The sequence below is a fragment of the Phalacrocorax carbo genome, chromosome 5, assembly GCF_963921805.1.
Source record: "Phalacrocorax carbo chromosome 5, bPhaCar2.1, whole genome shotgun sequence".
NCBI classification, from domain to species: Eukaryota; Metazoa; Chordata; class Aves; order Suliformes; family Phalacrocoracidae; genus Phalacrocorax; species Phalacrocorax carbo.
In genome coordinates, this window is record NC_087517.1 from 36,750,306 (window position 1) to 36,762,405 (window position 12,100).

The following is a 12,100-nucleotide window of genomic DNA, read 5'->3' on the forward strand; positions in this document are numbered from 1 at the left end:
CTTTGATAAAGGCTCTTAAATTGTAGTTTCATTGTACATAATTGTCAGAGCTGACACAGGATAGAACAGACTGTGTAGGTGTATAACTCATAATGATTAAAAAGTAGACAGGATTCAAATTTAGTTTATTACCCCATTATTCTTTTCTGAAATCTATTTTTGTGCTAAAGAAACCATAATGCTTGTCAAAGAGTAATCACTTGTCAATCATAGATTAAAAGATAGGTCTATTGCTATAAAGAGGAAATAGACACTGGGTTTGTTTTAATCAGATTTATTTTAGGTTATGCAAGCTAGATTTAACTCTATCAAAGTGCATATAATTACACTACTGTAAAACGAATGTGAGATCAGAGTTAACCCACCAAAAACTGTAGAGAGAGTGTTAAAATTGTAGAAGTGTGAAGCAATGTGACATATATTTGCTAAGATTTAAAAATATATTTGCTGGGATCATTTATTTTTATCCCTGTTAGTGAACTGGATTTATGGCTAGCAAGTTAATAATTCCCAGAAATATATATTAAATTAAAAAAAATTCCTTTCATAGAAATAAATACAGTTGCTTTAGATATAACACTATGCTTACTCTCCAGTTGACTTTGAGAGGGTTTTTTGGTTGGGTTTTCATGGGTTTTTTAAGATTGACGTGAAACAGTACTATAGTTCCTGCCCTTCTCCAAGGCACCTATCCGATCTTGGGTAAATCTTTTATAATGAGATTTGTTTTAAAAGAAAGAAGAAATAATTAAAAAAAAAAAGTTGGTTTCCTATAAAGTTTTTTTAGAAGCACCTTGCTGCCTATGAAACAAAAGGATATTTTTGAAACTGTTGCCTGTCTTCTTTGATGTTGTAAATATTTTATGTATCACAGGTTTCCTCTTTATGCTTAAAACTACTGAGGATAGTTACACTGCTGTTTGTGAGAGGTCGTGTGGAAATACGTAGCTGAAATAGATGTGAGGGGTTGGACACTGCAGCAAGGAGCAAGGACAGAAATGACAGAATAATAAATGATCTGTTGGACTCAGCTGCCTTTGCCTGTGCACTATGAATCGCATGTGTGATTTCGGAAAACCTATGTGTTAAATGCCTGATGAACTTTGGACTAACTCCACAAAGAGTCTAAGTTTTACTGCTGAAAATGAAAGCATTTATACTTTCTAAATGTCTGAGTGAGGGGGTAAGTAAAAGTCACAGGTTTTTATACAGAAATACTATCCAAATCTCTTTTCTGGTGCCTAAGTCCTTTCATGACTTTTATTCCAGGATCTAGTAAGTCTGAGTTGAAAAATGCTCATGAAACTGAAATGTATGCCAGAAAACATTTATGCAGAGTCTTGTCATATAAAATCTAAGAACCACAGACTTACAACGCAATAACTATATAAATCAGACAAGGGCGTTTCTGACAGGAAAACTATAAATTCCATAGACTGCTGAAAACTAGTAACGTCAGTTCTCTACACAGAATTAATTTGGTATGTAGTTACCTGCCAGTTTCTCTTCCAGTTTGATATCTTTCCGTTCTAGTTCATCACTTCTATTGACCTTACTCTCCAGGTATTGCCTGTACTCCATGCACTAGGCGCTGAGTCTGTAGATGTGAGTTGCACTGCACAGGAGCAGAGCAGTAGATTAAACACTTGGAACAGCTGGAATTTGTCATTGCAGACAAGTGGAGAGCCCATGGTTTAAACTGCTCCCAGGCCTTCCCACTTGCAGCATAGCAACTGCCTTAGCACAGTAGTAAACATGGCCTCTGAAAGCAGGAGTTACCAACGGGCCAAACACCCCACTAATGCCATATTTACCCTGCTTCTACACTGACACTGGCTTGTGTCTGCCTGGTAAGGAATGCAGGTGAGTGCACAGGTGGCTGCACCTTTTCTTGTATAAATTTTATGATGAAGACAGTAAAAATATCTCATCTTCCATTCTTAATCTTAATGATTTCCCGTGGACTGCCAGTATTAAAACTTCGGTAACAGCTAGATTGTGTGATGTACCTTGGAGTGGAGACAAGGCTGAGGTATGTGCAACTTGGCTTCTCCAGCAGCTCAGTGACTCAGGAAAGACATGCTGAGTCTATGGTTCCAGATTACAGGGGGCAGGGGGAAGGTGTCAAGTGCTAACACATCTGCAACAGCCGCCTTCTGCCACTGATGTCTGGCAAATAGGCAGTACTCGCCTATATACCATGTTAAAATCCTTTTACACAGAAATGTGGTATTCCCTAGCATGATTTTGAGGTATTTGACCATGACTCCCATTAAACCAAAACATCTAGAGCTTTTATGTAGAAGAGAACGAAACTCACTCTTTAACAGCAGGAGTGCAACTTTCAGGTAACTCCAGTGTTTATATGACTCGGCGTTATTGGTGGCAGTGTTTCTTTAAGGAGAGTTTTTTCTCAGCATCAAGCCCAACTGAAGGTGGTGGGGACAGAGCTGTTCCTGAGGCAGTGTCCTCTGCCCAGCTGTGGCTGCAGCTCTAAACCTGGTCGTGTTTTCAGTTATGACAGGACTCTGGTCTGAGCCTTGCAGCAGTTGGGAGGAAGGGGAAGTTGTTTGCCCATGGTGTTTCTTAAAGCAGTCCCACCAAGAACACTAACAAGGATTTGTAAATTCTGTAAGTTTTATGAGATCATAAACTAGAACGATGAACTTTCTTAAACAGAATACTCTGAATGAGATGATAGACATAGAAGATAGAGAGGAAAGAATAGATGCATTTATTTACACGCAGATTGGCTTGTGATCACTGTATCATTTCATGGCAGTCTCTCTCCTTCAGGCTCACTCCTTGGTCCAGTGACTTATCCCTGGCTGCCAGGGTTCAACACCTGCAAAATCTACCCTGGAAGTCTAGGAAAGATCATCCTTTCTGCCCCTGCAGAAGCCTGGCTGTGTGGCTGCTGCCCGTTCTCCCAAGTGTCCTGCTTGCTGGGCTCTCCTGAAAGCTAACAGGGCCTCCTCACTGAGTGTACTCAGTTGCTCCCCAGGACTGTGCAGTGTTTTCTTCCAGAACTGCTGTGGCTAGGACAGGACTAACAGGTACTCCCCCATGCTGTCCCACCCCCTACTTATACTGTACTAGCAAAACTTCTCATGCATTTGTTTTATAGTAACAGTGATGAATCAAGTGATCCGTTGAGGGATCTCATATGTCATTGTTGAGACAGAAAAAGGCTTTAAAGTTATGGTATCTCAACAGTGTCTCTATTTCAATTGACTAAGAACATTACAAAGTGATTCATCTTTTATGTTCGTGACTTAGTGCAATGAGAATGAAGGCTGGAATGTTGTAGACTGCATAAAAACTGATCTAATTATAATCAGAGATTTGGTATGAGAGAGCACGCTTTTGGTATGTGTACTAGGTTTGGCCACCATACCAGTTATCCAGCTGTCTTCCTTTCTTGTTTTTGTACAGCTCTACGGTGCATTGAATTAGTTTTTCCTGCAAAAAGTCCAGACTACAGTGTGGTCTGATCTGATCTTCATCAACTCCACAAGAAGTTTCTTTTGTGCCCTTCTCCTTCATTCAGTTCTTTTCATTCCTGTGTCTTCAATATCTGCAGAACAACCAAATGCAAGAATAGGGAAAACAATCTATTAATTTCTCAAAGATAATTAAAGGGTGAATGTAGAAGGGGGAATGATTGAGCCATAACACAGGGAAAAGGTAGGGATTCAGATGGCAGAATGGTGAAAAGGTCAGACAAGGAAGCTATGCTGAGGCATTCCAGCGTCTGTACATTCCCAGTTAACTACAGTTCCATTCATCCAGTCGTTTAATTCCAGAATCTGCCCCGGTTGCTTTGGAGGAAAAATGCAGGGTGCTGTGAAGGGTCTCCTGTGCTATATGATGGAAGCCAACGAGCCAAAGCAATTTCACAGAAATTTGAGGAGTTTCCACGTATCACCTGAGATGTAATAACTTGGTACGTGCCCTTAGTCCATAAAGAAGATGAAGCAAAATGTCTTTGAGAAATATTATAAAGTCTTTTTATTTATTCTCTTTTCCTCACAGTTTTACTGATATATATCATGCTATAATATAACATTATAAATAATATATATATTCCTCTTCTAGTGATTGTAATATGTGATTTCACATATATACATACATATACATATATTTTATATATATATACTTTTTATATATACTGATGCTCCCTTTTCTCCTTTTTGCTTTGTCCCCTGCTCTTCTCTTTCCAAGTTGATTTGAGGCAGCATTCCTCCCTGCATCTCCAATCCATCTACTATTTCAAACCCAATAGATTTATTTACATTTTGAGAAAGTCTTCATCTTTCTAGATTCTACCTTTCAAACATATTAAAGTGGATATAGGGAGTATGTTTCATAACTGATTGCTTTTGGGGTTATCGTCTCTTGAGAAAGACCCAGGTTTGAGTAAAGTGGAATATATATTTATGGCTATTAAGTGTTTAAACATGAGCTGTTAATATTTTATTCATAGGCAATACCTTGCCAAGCATGAGGATTTTCCTTGGTTTTGTTTATCCCGTTATCGCTTTCGAACCTGTAGCAAGGCCGCACCGCAAGTCACCCGTCAAGGGTTATTTTCACGGGACCCTTTTGTCACCGACCGTGCGTGAGCTCGGCAGCCCCCCCCGAGGGGAGCACGGCGGGCGGGCAAGGTATTCTCCTTATTCCCGATTCCTCGGCCCGGCGAGGTGCAGGCGCTGGTGGGGGTCGGGCCGGGGGCGCGGGTGGGCGCAGCCCGGCCACCGCGCGCCAGGTGGCAGCGCCGCGCCGCGCACCGCGGCCCGCCACGCACCGCCCGTTCCCCCCCCGCGGCCCGCCCGCCCCCCCGCCCCTCCCCGGCCCGGCCCGGCCCGGCCCGGCCCGCCGCCCTCGGCAGGCCACCCCCGCGGGACAGGGCCGCCGCGGGACCTGCTGCTGCGAGGCGCCGCGAGGAAGGGCTTTACCGGCAATGGGGCCTCTGCTGCGAGGCCGGCGGGACCGGCGGCGCCGAGCGCCTCGGCTGCCCCGGGCACGGCCCAGCGCGGGCACTGCTGTGCTCGACCGCCTCTCCGGAAGGGACATTTGGGAAAAGGAGCCTACCACCACAGTCCCTTTGTTGTCAGGGGAGAGGCATCTGTCACAACGGCAGCGCTAGAGAGAGGGATTTTCGTAGCCCGTCATGAGTAGTCTCGTTATTTGCAAAACCGTATTTCTCCTTGACCTTTTCAGATCAGATCAAAGTTTGTGGTAAGAGATAGAACTAGACATTTTCTTTTGCATGGTTTTAAGCTTTCTTTGGTTAAAGTACAGTCAGTTGTGCTCACTTAGATGCCTTTTGAACGGCTCACGCCCATGCTCTTGATAACCAAGGCAGCCTCTATTGGTGTGATTTAGGTGCCTTTCAGCCAGAAGAAGGGGTAGTTGACACAGCGTGAGGGCCTTCTGCATCTTTGAAGTGTAAATTACACCAGCTGAGATGTCTCAAATACCTGTAGAGTAGGAGTAAGAAAGTTCCAATGATAGCTAAATAAGTAGGATGTAAGGCTTCTGAACTAAAACTTAAAAAACCCCAAACCCCACACAACTCCATGGGATTTGACATGCCAAATCAAACATGGCCTATGTAATAAATCCCTCCAGCTAATTCAGATGCCTGTCTTGAACACGTGTGCTTGGCTGGAATGCATGGATTATTTTCTAGGTTACAGTGTGTAGCATACAACATGTTGTAGTCCATAGCCTAGACATAATTGGTCTAAAATAATGCAGCCAGGCTCACTTCTGATGAAATTCCACTGCCTGTGGTGCCACCATTTATTTCAGAGAAGTTAATTTCATATTATAGAATCATATCATAGAATGGTTTGGGTTGGAAGGCACCTTTAGAGTTCGTCCAGTCCAACCCCCCTGCGGTGAGCAGGGACATCTCCAACTAGATCAGGTTGCTCAGAGCCCCGTCCAACCTGGCCTTGGATGTTTCCAGGGATGGGGCACCTACCACCTCTCTGGGCAACCCATGCCAGTGTTTCACCACCCTCACAGTAAAAAATTTTTTCCTTATATCCAGTGTAAATCTATCCTCCTTTAGTTTAAAACCATTACCCCTTTTCCTGTCACAACAGGCCTTGCTAAAAATATTGCCCCCATCTTTCCTATAGTCCCCCTTTAAGTACTGGAAAGCTGCAATAAGCTCTCCCTGCAGCTTTCTCTTCTCCAGACTAAACAACCCCAGCTCTCTCAGCCTGTCCTCGTAGGAGAGGTGCTCCGGCACTCCATTTCCACCACTGTTCAGAATCAGAGCTAATCCCCAGCTTGTATCTGTTTACATTGCCTGGAAGTTTAGAGTGCCAGTTCTTAGTTCTTCACTGATTATAAAACTCAGACATTCTCCTGTTGATGTAAGATCATAGAGGCACCAACACTTGCATATGCCAAGTAAGTATTAAAGTCATACGCCTGCTCTTTTAGTGACCATAGAATGCGATTTCACAATTTGTATTATCCAGTGGCCGTATGGATATAAAGCATTCCTGTCCCTCTTTTCTTCCCTCTTCCGATTTTTCCTGACCCTGGCTTGGGGTTTTTTGGCTTGGTTTTTTGTTGGGTTTTTGGGTTTTTTTGTTTGGTTGGTTTTGGTGGTTATATTTGTGGGTTTTTGGTTGGGTTTATTTTTTTTTTTAGTTTTGGGTATCTTGCTGTTTTCATTTCTGAGGAAAAGATTTTCAATGGCCAGATGAATTCCCTCATCCAGTTCACAACATATTCCACAAAAGTTTTTGCTGATAAAAAGAGTGGATGAACAAGAGGTAGTGAGAAGCAAGCAGAATACTTACCATGTTCCATGAGCAAATTAAATGGTTATAATTTGCTGACCACTTATGCAACCACAACCTTTGGGAGGTCCTTATGGCCTTCCATAAGTAGTATTGGTGTTACCGGTGTTAGTAGTATTTGAGCTTAACGCACCATGAACTCCCACTTGTTCAGCACGGTATTGTCTTGTGCATACAGCAATTATCTCTTGATTTGGAGAGCACAGATTCCACCTGTAGCGCAGGTATCAGTTGTACAAAGAACAAGTAATAAATGCTCTCAGAGAAACATTTTTAGGTCCTGATATAAAATTATCTGAAGTTAGTAAAAGGATTGCAGTTAATTTTGTTTTGTCTTTGATTATGGCAGTTTTCAAACCAGGCAGCTCGTATTTGTGCTTTCAAATCGCTGGCATTTAAAAAACCAGAGCCTGGAGTTCTGTACAGCAATCGTCACACTCCTGCTGCCTTTTTTCTACCCTCGGCGTTTCAAAGACTGACTGACTTAAATACAGGGAGTTCTTAGTCGGTCTACCCCAATAAAGTGGCACTTTAAATTATGCACTTGCTTGAATTTGAAAATTTGATTCTGCATTAAAAATCAGTTTTACATTTGAGGAGTAAAAGTATTTCTCTGTGGAGCTTTTCAGCACTTGCAGTGCGGGACGCAATGCAGCCCCTGCGGTGTCTGGCAGAGGTGGGTCGGGTCAGTCGTGTGAAGGAGGAATGCAGCCATGGCGTGCTGGTTGTCTCTGAAAAAAGGGCCAAACTGGTTTCTTTCTCTGGGTCAAGTTCGAGGAGGAGGAACCTCGCTGGCTCGGTGCGTGAAAAGACAGGTCCCGTGGTCCCCTCCTTTCCAGCCGAGCGGGTGGGTACGTCCCGGCTGGCTGCAGAGCGGGGCTCTGCCCCGGGCGGAGGAGCCGCCGCCGGCCCCGGGCAAGGTGCGGGGACAGGCGCGCCGCGGGGCTGGCGGGCGGCCACCGCCGGCGCTCGGGCAGCTCCCCGCTCCCGCCGGCGGACACCGGAGGAGCCCGGCTTCCCTGGGACATGCCATTTGAGAAAGAAAAGTAACTTAACGCTGGCTGCAGGCGGGGTCAGGGTGATGTAACAGGAAGCTCTGATGTTTCGCTGCTGCCGCCGCTCCTCACTTACAATCTGACACGCTCCCGGCGCTGCCCGCAGCAGCGCGTCTCCGCCGAGCCCGGCGCGGCGCGGCGGGGCCACCTCTCCCCGCGGGCTCCTCTCCCGGGGCCACCGCTCCCCGCGGGCTCGGGAACCGGATTACAGCCGGCGGGAGGATCGGGCTCTCGTAGGTCTCTTGGCCGGAGAGCAGGGAACGAAACATCTCCCGTCTCCCTCACTGAACTGATTTACCCGAAACCGTTCTCGTAAAAACTCAGTGCGGTGAGTACTGATCAGAACAGTTGCATCGCTTTACCTAAGAACAGTATTTTTGTGCCATCTGAATGCATTTATATTTACGCGTGTGTGCGTGCTTTTACATTAACCTCGGCGTGTGATACGTAATCTGCAGGGAGAAGGGGGTACGAGGAAAAGCTTCGTTTATTTTTAGGGAGCTGAGCTGATTTTATGACTGGCGGTGTTATAATATCTCCTTGAGGAAGTAATCAACGATAAATAGGTAGAAAGGGAGATAAAAATACCCTGATTAACACTTAAGGGATTCCGTCTAAAACATCTAGTATTAGCTAACCAAATTTCTGTCTTTGCATCTGGAGAGAATTAGAGGCTCATTGGTTTGAAAAGGGTCCTTAGGACTAATTCAATACAACTGGAGTTCTTTCAAGAGAAGCCTGTATTAGGTGATGAAGTGGTGTAGATTTCCTTACTGAATATTCCTTTAATCTTATTGACGTTATTGTACCGGAAAGAGGTCATACTTGAGTTATTTTATAATTAGTTTTTGTGTTGTAATTACAAAACTAAAAAGATAAAGCTTCTGTTTTGTTTGGGCTTTCTGTTCACTTGAGAAAAAGTTAGCTCAAGTTGGAAGCTTGTATGCCTGCCGGGGCATTACTCGTGGAGATTTTTCCTGCAAACACCGAACTGATTTATTGAAAGGTAGTTGTCCACTATTCCCTTTCCTTGAGAAACTATTGAATGGTGGGAAGTGGTGATTCAGTGCCTTCCAGTATCAGCTGAAAGGCAGTTAAGAGCCTTGCCACTTCTTCAGCTTTCCAAAACAGATGCGATGTCCTCTGTTCTTACAAATGTGGTTGCATTACTGAGATTGCTACAACTAGTCAGTTGCTTGTGTGTAAGCAATGGATCTGTAGAATCAGGAAAATAAATCTTGTTTCTGAAGAATAGTTAAGAAATAGTATTGGCTATAAATCACACTTGGATTTGATCTACAATGATTCATTTAGTCATCTATATATTTTATAGGGGCTGAGATTGAAATAATTTTAAAAATAGCTGAGGTTTGTTGCTCTCTACCTTAATAAACTTATGCCAGAAACCTCGGGGCCAGATTTTGCTGCTCTTAAAATTGTGCCAATGCAGAGTCTTTCCAGTCATATTGTGCATATTGGGGATCTTGTCATTCATTTGCGGTAATAATGCATGTAACAGTTTAAACCCATTCGGATCAGTGATGTGCTAAAATCCTGACTGTTGTGCTCTGAATCTGAGGTTCTTTCAGCAGATTGAAAGGAGACACACTAGATCTGGATAAATATGAATAAGACCAGATCCAAATCCACGTGTTTTCCTTGAAAGTACACATGTTGCAATGCTGTCTGAAATTCTCAGTTAAAAATAACAATGTATATTTTCACAGTATTTACTTCTGTAGTCTGCTTAAACTCTCATTGACCTCACTGCTTGTGGAAGCAATCCCAAAGTCTTCATCTGACTTCGAAACCTTTAGCACAAAAGGCACTTGGTGATGCTGAATCAAGCAAGATGACACTTGAGTTGAAAGTGTTCATGTTGCATTAATGGTCAGTGCAGTAGGACCAACTGTCTTCAGAAGCGTTTCAGCTAACTGATTTAGATTCTTATTTTATGCTTTTCTCAAGTAACTGGTTTAGGCTGTGATAGGACTGCCCACGTAGGGAGTGTCAGGTGTATACCTGTTTGCAGGTTTGATGCCACACTCTACGTTATTTGCAGATTAAACAAAGATAGTGTCAGGATAGCGATGTAGAACAATGTGACTATGCTTTTTAGTGGACAAAACTAAGTACCTGAGTATATAACATACATTGCAAGTTCAAGAATTGCATGATGTTTGTCCTGTCAACTTAAAATCTTACCGTACTCTGAATTCCTGATCAGCTAATGCAGAGTCTTGCTCTGCATTAAGAAATGTAGTGTTTGACCCTTCAAATAGGCTTTTCCTGATACAACACAACTGTTGAAATCCTGGCCTACTGAGAGCCAGTGGGAATTTTTCCGCTGACTCTCAAAGGGTGGGATATTCCTAAATGTGTTTCTGTTGAAGGAATTATACGTACATCACCCATCCGGGGGCTTATGTTCTGTAGTCTGTTGGCAGCTGGTTTTTTGGTAACTTCTATAATTTTTGAATGCTCAAGTTGGAAACTACAGATCTGTCTCGTTCTGGGTGACTCATGTCTTACCTTGCTAAATAAAAGGTCCTGCTCTGGGAATGCAGTGTTGTTCTGTGGACTGTCTGGGTATTGCAATCCAGAGTCAGACTAGGATACGCTTCAGAACAAAAGTGAGGGAAGAAAGCACACTAATACATTTCCTCTGCTACCAATAGAATTACTAACTCAGTTCTATATTCTGTGCATTCAAGTTAATCAGCTGCTTCCAACATCATTCCTAGCATGTGCAAGAGCTGGGTAGCATTGGGCCCACAAGAGCCCACGAAATCATGCAGCTAAAAGATTCAAACCAGTCCACAGTCATTTGGAAGACACTATTGCTATCAGTATGTTTTCAATAATAACGTGTACACAGGGATATTTAAAAATCATATATCTAGTCACTTCTATAGTAAATACTGAACATAAGCTGTTTATGAAAGCAGTCAAAGGAATTTCTCCAATGAGAAGTCCAAGTCTACAGTCAGGAAAACAAAACAGAGTTTCTCTTTACGAAGTTGTTCCCATCTGTTCCCAATGTGTTTACAGTGTTCTTGATCTGCTAGCAAAATTCCTTCTGTACTTCTGATTAGCCATCATTCCTACAGAGTGTACACACAGTATTGGCATTACCTCAGTGTTACAGTCACCTCTGTTCTAAAAGCATGTGTAGCTATGTCATTGAGTAGTTTCCTCAGTTAAGCTTTACACTTACTGAAAACAGTCTCTTGGTTGTTCATGTAACTGTTCTGTTACTGGGAAATATTTTAAGTCTTTGGTGTGGCAAATTTGTCAGAGTTCTGGAATTAACTATATCCTTGATACCACTGTGTCAAGGGAGGAATAAATACTTATATTACCAAAACAGATGTGAGCTGACAAGCAACGTTTAAGCATTAAAATAAACCTGGAAGTGTGTTTGTATATGTGTTTATGTGTATTAGACATGCAAGAATATATGTAATATATAATTTCTATGCGCATATCTACAATACATGCGAGTCTATATCATGCTGACTTGTATTATTCCTAATGTATTAACTGAAGAGAGAACAGGTACGTTTATAGACTTGAAAAGTAAATTAGTCCTAAACCTCATCCTGTGTTGAGAAAACTGTGTCACAAGTGTTAATATTTTAAATTGAATACAGTTGAATATTGTTTCCTTGTAATATTTAAAAGAAAAAGGAGAAAGCTTTCCATGGGTGCTCACAACCAATTTTTTTTTCCTTTTTTTGTACTCACATTGGCAATTCCAATGTTTTCAGTGTAACACGCTTGCACAAAGAGCAGCAGAAATTAGCCTATTACTTACCTGTCATTTTAATGGAGAATTCCACAGCCAGTGCAGTACAATGTAAGATCTTCTTATTAAATTTGTTTCCATTAGAGCATTTGTTTTTAGCAATACTTTTTCTTTTTGTCCTATGTTAGAATCTGGGCAAAACTGGAAGGCTAAACTTTCACACTCTCAAAGTCCTGTTTTCACAGTTGTCTCTCCTGCATGTCTGCCTTAGTCTCCCAAGCTTGTTTATACTGTTTGCATTTTCCCAGCAAAGTCATTCTTCTTCTGCCCTAGCTCTGGGCAAACACTTTCACAGAACAGCTCTGTCCAAAAGAAGTGATTTAGAGTTGCTTTTCCTTGAAAAGATGCATTTGAAATGCACTTTACTGAATGTAATGCATTAAAAAAAGACTTTCCATGAGAGAACTGAT

At 42.5% G+C, this 12,100-nt stretch overlaps 1 protein-coding gene across 1 annotated transcript in view; it reads left to right on the plus strand.

Annotated features, from left to right (window-relative positions):
- The first annotated feature begins 7,662 nt into the window (after nt 1–7,662).
- CALCRL (calcitonin receptor like receptor) overlaps nt 7,663–12,100 on the plus strand; it is a 68,322-nt gene continuing 63,884 nt past the window's right edge. Inside the window, exon 1 of the mRNA XM_064452039.1 lies at nt 7,663–8,210. The gene's annotated coding sequence lies outside the window, so the exon portion shown is untranslated. The remainder of the gene's footprint in view (nt 8,211–12,100) is intronic.